We start from the raw sequence: 11,495 nt of genomic DNA, 5'->3' as shown, positions 1-11,495 counted from the left end.
GCCAGTGCGGAAAATGGCCGACTGAAGGGTAATGTATTTTTCGGACAAATGCAGGGTAAGTCTATGGAGTAAAGAAGTCTGGTCGCTTGAGCTAAACTGATCATAGTCGTATCGATGCTGTAGTACAAAATCAATATTAGATGGCTGATGCATAATATCTTTGCATGTGTTATTGCTTGTCTTTTACATAGTCCTAGCAAATGCATGTAGCGCTGTCATTCATCAGCTTTATGTTGCCTTTAAAATAGTTTTACATCAGGAATACAGGGCTGGTGAATAATAGCTTTACTTATGCTTATCTTTGGGGCTTTTATTATAACCTGCCAGGACCAGCATATGTAGAGTCACTGTTCAGGAACTCACAAATGGTCCACAATATTACTTGTACTTGCGCTTGTCTTCTTATTCAGTGTTGGTCTTTGGTTTTCCTTTTCTTATTTTGTTATGCTGTTATTATAGTCGAAAATCATTAAAAGCCTTTCTTGAGGAATAATTAGTAGTTCTTACTTATTTTATACGGACACTACTTAACCTCATTACATCTGTGTTGGGTGGTGGGAAGTAGCGAACACCGTGGGGTGAAATAGGGCCCCGAGGTGTGCCTCCTTCTTCCTTCATCGCCGCATTCTCCATTTACACTGCAAAGTCTCCAGGACAGGGACTGAGCCACATTGTAGGTCTGTGCCGTACCTAGCACATTGGATCCCTGATCTAGGTTGGGGCCTCAAGACAGTACCATCTAAATAATAAATATGTGTTGGACAGCAGAACAACTAATTCTGGGATCCCAAACTGCTCCTACAGAGAACATAAGAATGGCCCTACTGGGTCTGACCAAGGTCCATCTAGGCCAGTACTCTGTCTTCCGACAGTGGCCAGTGCCAGGTGCCCCAGAGGGAATGAACAGAACAGGGAATCATCAGCAATTGTATTCCAAGAGTTTCATTCTTTATTTTATTTACTATGACATTAGGGATCCAAAAGGAACATTCATCACCCCTCCCTGGTTGACAATTTACAAAATGCTACGTTAATTTGATATTTCCACCTTAAAATGGAAAGGGTCATTGAGAGATCACCTTACTGCTGTCTCCCAGCTCTGTCTCCATATGTCTGCTAGGTTTCTGAGACACTGGTGCTTGGTTCCCAGTAATATTTCAGAGTCTTATTTGACCAGCTATCTGAAAGTTTCCCAGGGAAAAAAAAACATGCATGCTTACTGGCAGCATTTGGCTCTGCTAAAGAAATTGATGATGAGACACAAATACCGCCCAGGATGGCTAAAATTAGTATCCTTTGCAGTACATCTGCAGAGAGCTGCATATCCCAGCAGATGGAGTAAGATAAACAGCAAATGCACAGGCACGGATGCTTGCTAGTTCCCTGTAGGACCTAAATATAAACTGGATGACATATTGCTAACAGTATAAATTTAGGATAAAGTCAGCTGATCTCAGTGGCCAGATTATATGCTTACCTTGCAGCCTTATGTCATCGTGAACTGGGACTGCAGATGTCCCAGCAGCAAACTACCAGCAGCAGTCAATTAGCAGCCAATACATTTCCCTAAGACTGAGAAGCATCCTACTATCCTACCACAAAGATATATAAATCAAAGGGAAGGATGCCTGTAGTTTATTGAGAGCTATTAATTTTGTTTTTAGAGAAAGCTTGATGGATTGTTTCTGCCGTTTAGCATCTGTTTTGGAACACACAGTGTCAAATGCAGAATGTCTACATTGTTCGAATACACACTGCTCTGTGGAGCGCCACTGCTTTGCAATTACTTTCGGAACGTAAATAACAAGCACAGATGGAACTGGCCCATACAACCAGAAATAAACTCCTATTCAACAAGCAAGAGGCTGAGCATTTGGAAATGATAAATGGGCTTCTGCATGAGTGGAAGTATATAAGTTGGAAGGCCGCGGTACGAGAATGATTTATGTATAGTGTTGCTCGATGGGCTTGAAGGAATAATGAGACGTCACATCATCAAGGTGTTGGGTGTGGTCCCTTTGGCCCAAGGAGCTAGCCCAGATTCAGGGCATTGTAGGGTTGTTCCCATTTGGATGAGACATCAACAAAGAGAGTCAGGTATATTCTTTGTTAACTTTTTTTTTGTAAATAAACAAAATTATACAAAGTCCAGCTTTCCTGAACAGGCAGTAGCCTTGCTCAGAAACCCCCAACCCTCCAGCAAGCTCTGTGCCCAAGAAGCGTTCTGTTTCTTTGCATCCTCTCTAGGTCACACTCGCGTTTCCTTCTGCCACCAGCACACACTGCCTTTATCCGATGTCCTAGCCCCTGTGCTGGCAACCAGGGAACCTTGTTATCCATCTGGGTTGGTTCTGCTCTGGCCCAGCCCTGCAACACAGTGCCTTGGGCAGTGCTTTTCTGCAGCTGTTTACTATGTAAAGGGATTGGATTGCTCCTTCTGTGGAGTCTGACGTAGGGTGCTTGGCGCCCATTGACTTTAATATGTTCTGTGATTGTCTTTGGATCTAAGATTCCCCGATGGCTATTAGCACCTGTCAGCATCATAATATGTGTGTATGTGAGAATGCTGCCCCCCCCGCCCCATGGTATCTGAGAGGAGTTCTCTTAGCTCTCCTAACCCTCGTTAAACACTATTATAGACTAGTCTTCTCCTTCCTGGGGAGCGGCCAGAGCTGTGCTGAACACCTAAATGCCAGTCCTGTTCCACCTCTCTCTTTGCTGGAGGTGGGAAGTGGCTCTGTAATGGTTGATAGTGCTTTGTGGACCTCATTGGATGGCACTGGAGAAACACTTTCCCGCTCTCAAGCCAAACTCTCCAACATTAGAAATAAAGATGTAAAGGAGGTTTTGCCCCATGGCTGTCCAGCATCTTTCCCTGATGTCTCCTTTATGACCCCGCTGTTTGCTCACGGAACCCCTGGCAAATCAGGACAGTGGCTTGTACATTAAATGCCATCATGCATTGGTATGCCTCGATTTTTAGGTGCCCGATGTGGGCACACAAAATCAGTAGTGGCTTCTGAAAAATGTTGCCCTCTGCTAACAACTAAGAAGAGAAGTGAAAAGCAACAGTTGTGCTGCTAACTTATCCAGCCTTTCCTCAAGCTAATTGGAGATGTATTGAAATGCATGTAAAATGGATCATTTCAGTTCATATTTTAACTTGTGGGAAAATGGTGGAATTTAGCGTCAGATTCTGCAAACCCAGGTCCACATAAGTAATCCTTACACCAGTGAATAGGCCTACCCACAAGAGGAAAGTCCCCTTGTGTGAGCAAGAGGTTTTCAGGATCATGCCCCTGTGACACAGAGGCCCATTGGTGGTTCTCTACTCTGTGTCAGCAACTCTTGTGAGGCCTGACATACTCAGTGCACCTCACACAGTTATGATATATATCCAAAAGGTGGCAGTCATTTATCATTGGAAAACTAATTATTCACTGATCACTAATATTCTTGAGTGATGTATGTACCATTAACCTACACAGAATTATACAGATGTGCTGGTAATATGTGACTCTCCTTCCTTAGAAGGAGAATCTCCTTCCTTAGAAGTTTTTAAAGTCAGGCTTGACAAAGCCCTTGGGGATTGGGGATGGGTCCTGCTTTTGAGCAGGGGGTTGGACTAGATGACCTCCTGAGGTCCCTTCCAACCCTGATATTCTATGATTCAATGATTCTATGACTCCAATGTGTTTAAACCAGGCATGTTAGGGGAAGTTGATAAACAGGTTTTTCCAGACAAAGGAAAGTGGCTGACATCTCAAGGCAGGTCTGGCCAAGGACAGGGGGTTATTCATTTGTATCGGAGCTTGCAGGAAGATCATTTGTATTGTAAAAATCACAAGCGGGGAAAAGCCAGCGAGATGTCTGCACCAGCCAGTGTGGTGTCTGTACTCAGTGGGGGAAAGGAACTTGATCCGGGAATACACTTCAGAAGAATACATTTCAAAGGTTTATTGGATTATCACAAGAGAGGGAGAGAACCCTGAAGATGTCCTTCACCAGAGAAACTCAAGTGCTTTATGATTGGATCCTGTCTAACGACTAGCCAGCCATGCTGGAAGAATGACTAAGGTGAGAAAAGACTCTAGTTTGTTAAGTTGAATTTCAGTCTTAGTAGCATATTTTCACATTTGTTTGCTTGTAACATTTCTATCCCTATTAGTTCTACTTGGCATCTATGTCCCTATGTTAATACATTATTTTACTTTTACTACCAACCAACTCAGTGCTGTGATTGAAGGGAAGGGCATGTTAATCCCAGTTAAGTGTACTGTCCCATTAAAGGAGCAGTGAACTTTGTGGGTACCACAGTAAGAGAGGCTGAGCACTGCAGCAAGGCTGTTTGGGGAGAACTTGGGTGGTTGGGTTGTTGAGGTCACTGCAAGGAGTAATGGGGTGGTGGGAGCCTGGGTAAGATCACTACACTTGTAGGCTGGCTATTGGTGTCTGGGCTGTGAGTCACAACAACAAAGCATTCTAGGCACCCAGAGGTGCAAAGCAGGGGCTGACTGAATCCCTTACTGTCCAGGAGGATCCCCATAGCATCTCAGCCCCTTCAAAATAGTTTATGGCCCACTGGCTTGGCTGGAGCAAAACTGAGGAGTGAAAAGGTGGATTTAAGCCCTAACCTGAATTGGCAGGATCTTTCTGAGCCTGGTGCACCTTGATATAGTTCTAGTTTACACCTCAGTGCTGGGGAAGAATTAAGAGGGGGAGTAACTGTGACAGATGGTGACAATCCCTAGGAAAAATATAATTATGAACAAATAGTTCAAATCCTGCCTTTCCGCTCCTGGGCCAAATTCTCTGCGGGAGCAAACTGACCTCAGTGGAGCTGCACTTGTTTACACCAGCAGATAATTTGGCCCCACCTCCTCAAATAGCTCAACCCCCTTCTTATCATTGATTGTCCCCAAACCCTCACACTCCCAGAGCGATGGTCTGTGTTTTGTCTTGTCTTTATTTTTCTTCTCTGCTTTTGGTTTGGATCCTTCAGAGGCAGGGACCGTGTCCCACTCTCTGTTTGAAAAGCACCGAGTCCATTGGTGGTGCTGGAGCAATGTTACCTAACCGCAATAAATAAAATATCAGACTAACAATCAAACTCTGCTCAAAGGTATTCAGGATTTTCAGTGTTAGGGATGCAGAACTGGGCAAGTTCCTTCATTCTGATTATTTCTAGTGTCCCTCTTCCCTTGCTTACCAGTTTCTTCCCATGTTTGAGAAGCCTTGACCCTGGGAATACTTTTCTCTTTGCTGCTGTGGAGACTGCATGGGCTGCTGTTTGACGATTTAACCCAATTAGGAGCTGATCTGTATGAGATTTACTGATTCCATTTCATTGAGAAAAAAGACCATTTTCATTGAAAAATGTTGTTCAATGAAAAATTTCAACCAGCTGTAGCTGAGATGTTTCCATCAGACTCATTACTGTTTGTTTCCAGCAACTCACTGGTCTAACTCACTGGACTCTCCTCCACTAAGATGTAATGTAAATCGTTCCTCCTAAATGTCCAATGGCAACATTAGATCTGGTCAGAATATGGAATTTCCATCTCAAAATTTATTTTCATTTGGAGTTGGAACGAAAAGTTGAAATTTCAAAATTTACTCTGGAACAAAAATTCCTAAAAAATTTGATTCTGAAACATTAAAATGTTTCCTTCTGATAACATTAACAACTTTTAATAATATTGACAAAAAGGAAAGGAGTACTTGTGGCACCTTAGAGACTAACCAATTTATTTGAGCATAAGCTTTCATGAGCTACAGCTCACTTCATCGGATGCATACTGTGGAAAGTACAGAAGATCTTTTTATACACACAAACCATGAAAAAATGGGTGTTTACTACTACAAAAGGTTTTCTCTCCCCCCACCCCACTCTCCTGCTGGTAATAGCTTATCTAAAGTGATCACTCTCCTTACAATGTGTATGATAATCAAGGTGGGCCATTTCCAGGACAAATCCAGGGTTTAACAAGAACGTCCGCGGAGGGGGGAGGGAGGTTAGGAAAAAACAAGGAAAACAAAAAAAACATTACCTTGCATAATGGCTTAGCCACTCCCAGTCTCTATTCAAGCCTAAGTTAATTGTATCCAATTTGCAAATGAATTCCAATTCAACAGTTTCTCGCTGGAGTCTGGATTTGAAGTTTTTTTTCTTGAAGAATTGCAACTTTCATGTCTGTAATCGCGTGACCAGAGAGATTGAAGTGTTCTCCAACTGGTTTATGAATGTTATAATTCTTGACATCTGATTTGTGTCCATTTATTCTTTTACGTAGAGACTGTCCAGTTTGACCAATGTACATGGAAGAGGGGCATTGCTGGCACATGATGGCATATTTCACATTGGTGGATGTGCAGGTGAACGAGCCTCTGATAGTGTGGCTGATGTTATTAGGCCCTGTGATGGTGTCCCTTGAATAGATATGTGGGCAGAGTTGGCAACGGGCTTTGTTGCAAGGATAGGTTCCTGGGTTAGTGGTTCTGTTGTGTGGTATGTGGTTGCTGGTGAGTATTTGCTTCAGGTTGGGGGGCTGTCTGTAGGCAAGGACTGGCCTGTCTCCCAAGATTTGTGAGAGTGTTGGGTCATCCTTCAGGATAGCTTGTAGATCCTTAATAATGAGTTGGAGGGGTTTTAGTTGGGGGCTGAAGGTGACGGCTAGTGGCTTTCTGTTATTTTCTTTGTTAGGCCTGTCCTGTAGTAGGTGACTTCTGGGAACTCTTCTTGCTCTATCAATCTGTTTCTTCACTTCCGCAGGTGGGTACTGTAGCTGTAAGAATGCTTGATAGAGATCTTGTAGGTGTTTGTCTCTGTCTGAGGGGTTGGAGCAAATGCGGTTGTATCGCAGAGCTTGGCTGTAGACAATGGATCGTGTGGTGTGGTTGGGGTGAAAGCTGGAGGCATGTAGGTAGGAATAGCGGTCAGTAGGTTTCCGGTATAGGGTGGTGTTTATGTGACCATCGTTTATTAGCACTGTAGTGTCCAGGAAGTGGATCTCTTGTGTGGACTGGACCAGGCTGAGGTTGATTGTGGGATGGAAATTGTTGAAATCATGGTGGAATTCCTCAAGGGCTTCTTTTCCATGGGTCCAGATGATGAAGATGTCATCAATATAGCGCAAGTAGAGTAGGGGCGTTAGGGGATGAAAGCTGAGGAAGTGTTGTTCTAAGTCAGCCATAAAAATGTTGGCATACTGTGGGCCCATGCGGGTACCCATAGCAGTGCTGCTGATTTGAAGGTATCAAATCAGACATTCTTGTTAAACCCTGGATTTGTCCTGGAAATGGCCCACCTTGATTATCATACACATTGTAAGGAGAGTGATCACTTTAGATAAGCTATTACCAGCAGGAGAGTGGGGTGGGGGGAGAGAAAACCTTTTGTAGTAGTAAACACCCATTTTTTCATGGTTTGTGTGTATAAAAAGATCTTCTGTACTTTCCACAGTATGCATCCGATGAAGTGAGCTGTAGCTCATGAAAGCTTATGCTCAGATAAATTGGTTAGTCTCTAAGGTGCCACAAGTACTCCTTTTCTTTTTGTGAATACAGACTAACACGGCTGTTACTCTGAAACCTAATAATATTGAAATACTATGATAGGAAATATTAAATGTAATATTAAAATTAATATCATAGAAACATCTAAATGAAGCAATAAAATGTTTCCACCTTATCAAAACAGAAATGTTTTGACATTAGTGAAAAGAGAAAGTCCAAATGATTTAATTCAACACTTTTCTGTCAAATTTAATTGAAACAAACATATTCCTGCAAAATGGTTTAATATTAACAAAACTGCATTTTCTGAGGGAAACTGTTCCATCTAAAAATTTTTCGATCATCTGTAAGCATAATTATTCATAAGAAGGCAATAGATGGCAGTAGAAAAATGTCTTCTCCATAGTAGACTAGATACAAAACTGAATGTAATGTGGGTGGAAGAGCTTACATGTATGGGATTCTGATGGGGACTAGCAGAAAGGGAATGTATTCTCTCCACCCTAGACCTATAGTGAGTTAACATACTCTGCCTTTGTTCCTGCTTCATCTGACCTTGGATCTTTTATACAAGTCTGATGCATTTATACTTTGTGTATAGAGGAAAATGTTAATGAGGGCTTGATCTTAAATACTATCCTGAAACTATTTACATTATATTGAAATTTCCATTTGTTTTATTCTACATTGGCCAAGTGTGATGGGGTGGACTAGGCTCAAATGCCTCCTCCTGGACGCCTCAGTTCTGCCAAGAGTTGTGGAGAGGTCCTCCAAGCAGGCTAGAGTGGCTGCTAGTCAGGGCCCAGGAGGCCCATATAAAAGGAGCTTGGAGCAGGAGAAGAAAGGACTGCGTGCTTGGCTGCATGGAAGAGCAGCAGGGCCACAGATGGTTTGCTATCAGAGACCAGGGAAGCATTGAGGGAGCTCCTGGCTGGTTGCTAGGACTGAGCAGGGACTGAGCCTGGGGAGGGCTATAGGAAGATAGTGCCTCCAGGGAGAAAGCCCTGGGGATACCACCCATACCAGGGCTGGACTACTTAAAGCCAAAGCCCAGGGAGAGCTAGAGAGGCACCACCAGAGGGGTACTGAGATAGGCCCCGGTGGACCGTATACCTCTGAAGGGGTTTGTGCTGGTTAACATGCAGACAGTGATTTGGCCAGAGAGCTAAGTTGCTGAAAACCCACCTGAGGACCGCTGAAAGGGGTCACCAGAACTAAAGAACGCAGATACGCCCAACCAGAAGGGGGCATTCATGAGAGGTGGGTGCCAACCCCATTACACCAAGATATTTGAAAATCTTGGCCTGCAGTTAGACTCCTAAATCCATGTTTAGGTAGCTAAATTAGTGGCTCAATTTGCCAGTGAGCGGCCCATCCCCCAGCTGCTGTTGTCATAAGTGGGAGCTACAGGATGCTCATCACTTCTGAAATCACGCTAGTTGTTTAGGTGCCTAAATGTGGACTTAGAAGCCCAACTTTAGACTCCTACTTATGACAGACATGACTTTTAATGTATATCCTAGGAAATACATGGCAGAGCTGGATGATCAGCTTATTGTATAATAGCTGTTAACCAGAAATAAAAGTGGGGAAAAAATCTGTAAGGAAAATAACCCAGATCAAGGAAAAATTAGTGTAACAATGAGAATATAATAATAGTTAATGCTTGTAATGTAAACTTATCCGAAACAAAGTGGGACTTGTAATTGCTGCTGGAAGTTGATCTGATTGGAAAAGCAGGACAGAGATAGTTAATTAGTCATAATGGCTCTTGGATATCTCAAGAGGCCAGTGCTTTCACATCTGACGGCCAAGATGGATTTTAAAAGCTAATAAACAGCTTACGTCCATATCAGTAAGCCATTTGGTGGTTATGTAAATGTGTTCCTATCTCAAGATTGTGTCCCAAAGCAGAAATGAAGACCGATGTCTGCTCTCAACTGAATGGAGACAGACATCTGCTCCGTAAATGATTACACATCTACTAATCTGACCTATGTCATGGACCAAATTTTGCTGTCAGGTATATGTGGACAATTTCCCATGGGTCCTGATGGGAGCTGTGCTGGGCATGTCTTGAAAAGAACTTGGCTCCCAAGCATGACACGGAGTTTCTCCTGGCTGGATGGGACAGTGAGACTAAAGCATATTGTTTCACCCACAAACTTGGGGAACTGTGTTTAAGCACTGCCTTTAGCCAGAGACACAAAGGGGAGGGGGCATTGCAGCTTCTTATCTGAACTAAGGAGAAGGACGAGTATCACGGAGAACACTGGCCTTTGAGGGAAGCACTTCTGCTGAAACACTAGAGTTCGGAAAGCTTTATGACCTAGGAGAACTAGGAGGGAGGGTTGTTATTAGTCTCTGCGTTCGTCGGTCTTTCCATTCCATACCAATGTCTAGTCTTTCAGCCATAGGTCTGGGAAGGTAAGTAGGCCTGTGGGGGAGGCCTTTCTTTTTAAACCTGAATAGTTTTACTGCTTCTTGCCTCGTTTTAATATTCTTCTTGGAGATAAGGAACCAGGCCCTCGGTGCCACTTTGGGGACTTAAAGAACTGAAAAGCCATCATGATGGGCCAGCAAGGGATGCCTATCCAGTGGGAATCCCTGGATGACGTACAGCAGTCTCCAACTCCCCTCCCCCCACAGCCCCCGTCGACACAGGGCACTGCTACAAGAGTGCTGTGTCTGATACAAGAGTTCTCTGTCTGTGTATATGTGTAAATAGATAAGGTGCCAGTAGATGGCACTCGAGAATATGTAGCATAGTTCCTGGGTTTAGTAGGACAATAAAACTTGTACACTGTTCCTTTGTGCAGCAATTTATATCTGCTCCAATGTATTCACCAGCTGGTGTGCTGCTCACTTGGGTCCATAATTACCTGGCGTAGTTCAGAGCAGCCAGCATAAACCAGCCTCAGAATCTGGCAGTGGCAACTGGTTCCTTTGTGACTACTTGTGATGGGGGGTTAACCCCACGCCAGCTCTGAAGGGGTTAAGCTGGTGCAGATAAGGGCCAATTAGCTGTATAGGCTGCACCTGGTGGAGAGTCTGGCTTGACTGAAAATGACTGATAAAGGCCTGTTGGGGAGGAAGCTGGCTAAGGTATAAAGCCAGGAAGTTTGTAGCAGAAAGGGGCTGCAGTGTGAAAGCCAGCAATCTCCCTCTGGGCTTGGAGAGGGAAAAGGAGAAAACCCAGGGAGAGGGAGGAGCCCTGGGATCCTGGCACTGAGGGAAAGGCTTACCCAGAAGGGAGTCTGTTGGAGGCAGAGTAGGAAGTAGCCCAGGGAAAGAGCAGTGAAGCCAGAAGACAGAGACTATACAGAGCTTAGCTGCTGATTGTAGGGTCCCTGGTCTGGAACCCAGAGTAGTGGGTGGGCCCAGGTTCCCCTGCCAGACACCGGGAAGTGGCGGAGGACTGTTGGAGATGACAGGCGGACAGCTGGTCTGGAGGGACTTTGGTACTCCAGAAGGAGGAACTATATAGTGACCTAGCTGGAGGGCTGAGTCATGAAGAGAGGGAACACCCTGAGTCTCACAGAGAGAGAGAGAGGGGCCGTGGGACAAATGAATGACAGAAGGAGGTCTAGTTCACTCTAACAGTGAGTGAACTCTGTGACACCCCCTGTCCCTGCTACATCCAGTGTCTAGTGCACTGAACCTCTTGTATCTGCAAAGGCAAGCGTGAATGTTTCAACAGTGCTAGCCTGACTGAGCCATATTCATCCCTGGTATCACCAGCCCAAGTTATGAAGCTGCACCAAGGATTCATTTAGCCCATTTGCTGTAATTTTTGCTTGCTGTCTATTATGCCTAGAAGGAGCCACAATTAATTTTGCCTAGTCCAGAGCTGGAAAGAGACAAGCAAATAGTTGTGGTTGGAACAATAATACTACTAAATATTAAATTAGTAATAATTCAGTATAAAGTGTCTGGAGGCTTGTCAACATGCATGCTGCAGCCTGAAATAGGCTTTATTC

The sequence above is a fragment of the Caretta caretta genome, chromosome 5, assembly GCF_965140235.1.
Source record: "Caretta caretta isolate rCarCar2 chromosome 5, rCarCar1.hap1, whole genome shotgun sequence".
Taxonomy (NCBI): Eukaryota; Metazoa; Chordata; order Testudines; family Cheloniidae; genus Caretta; species Caretta caretta.
This window is presented reverse-complemented; position numbering follows the sequence as displayed.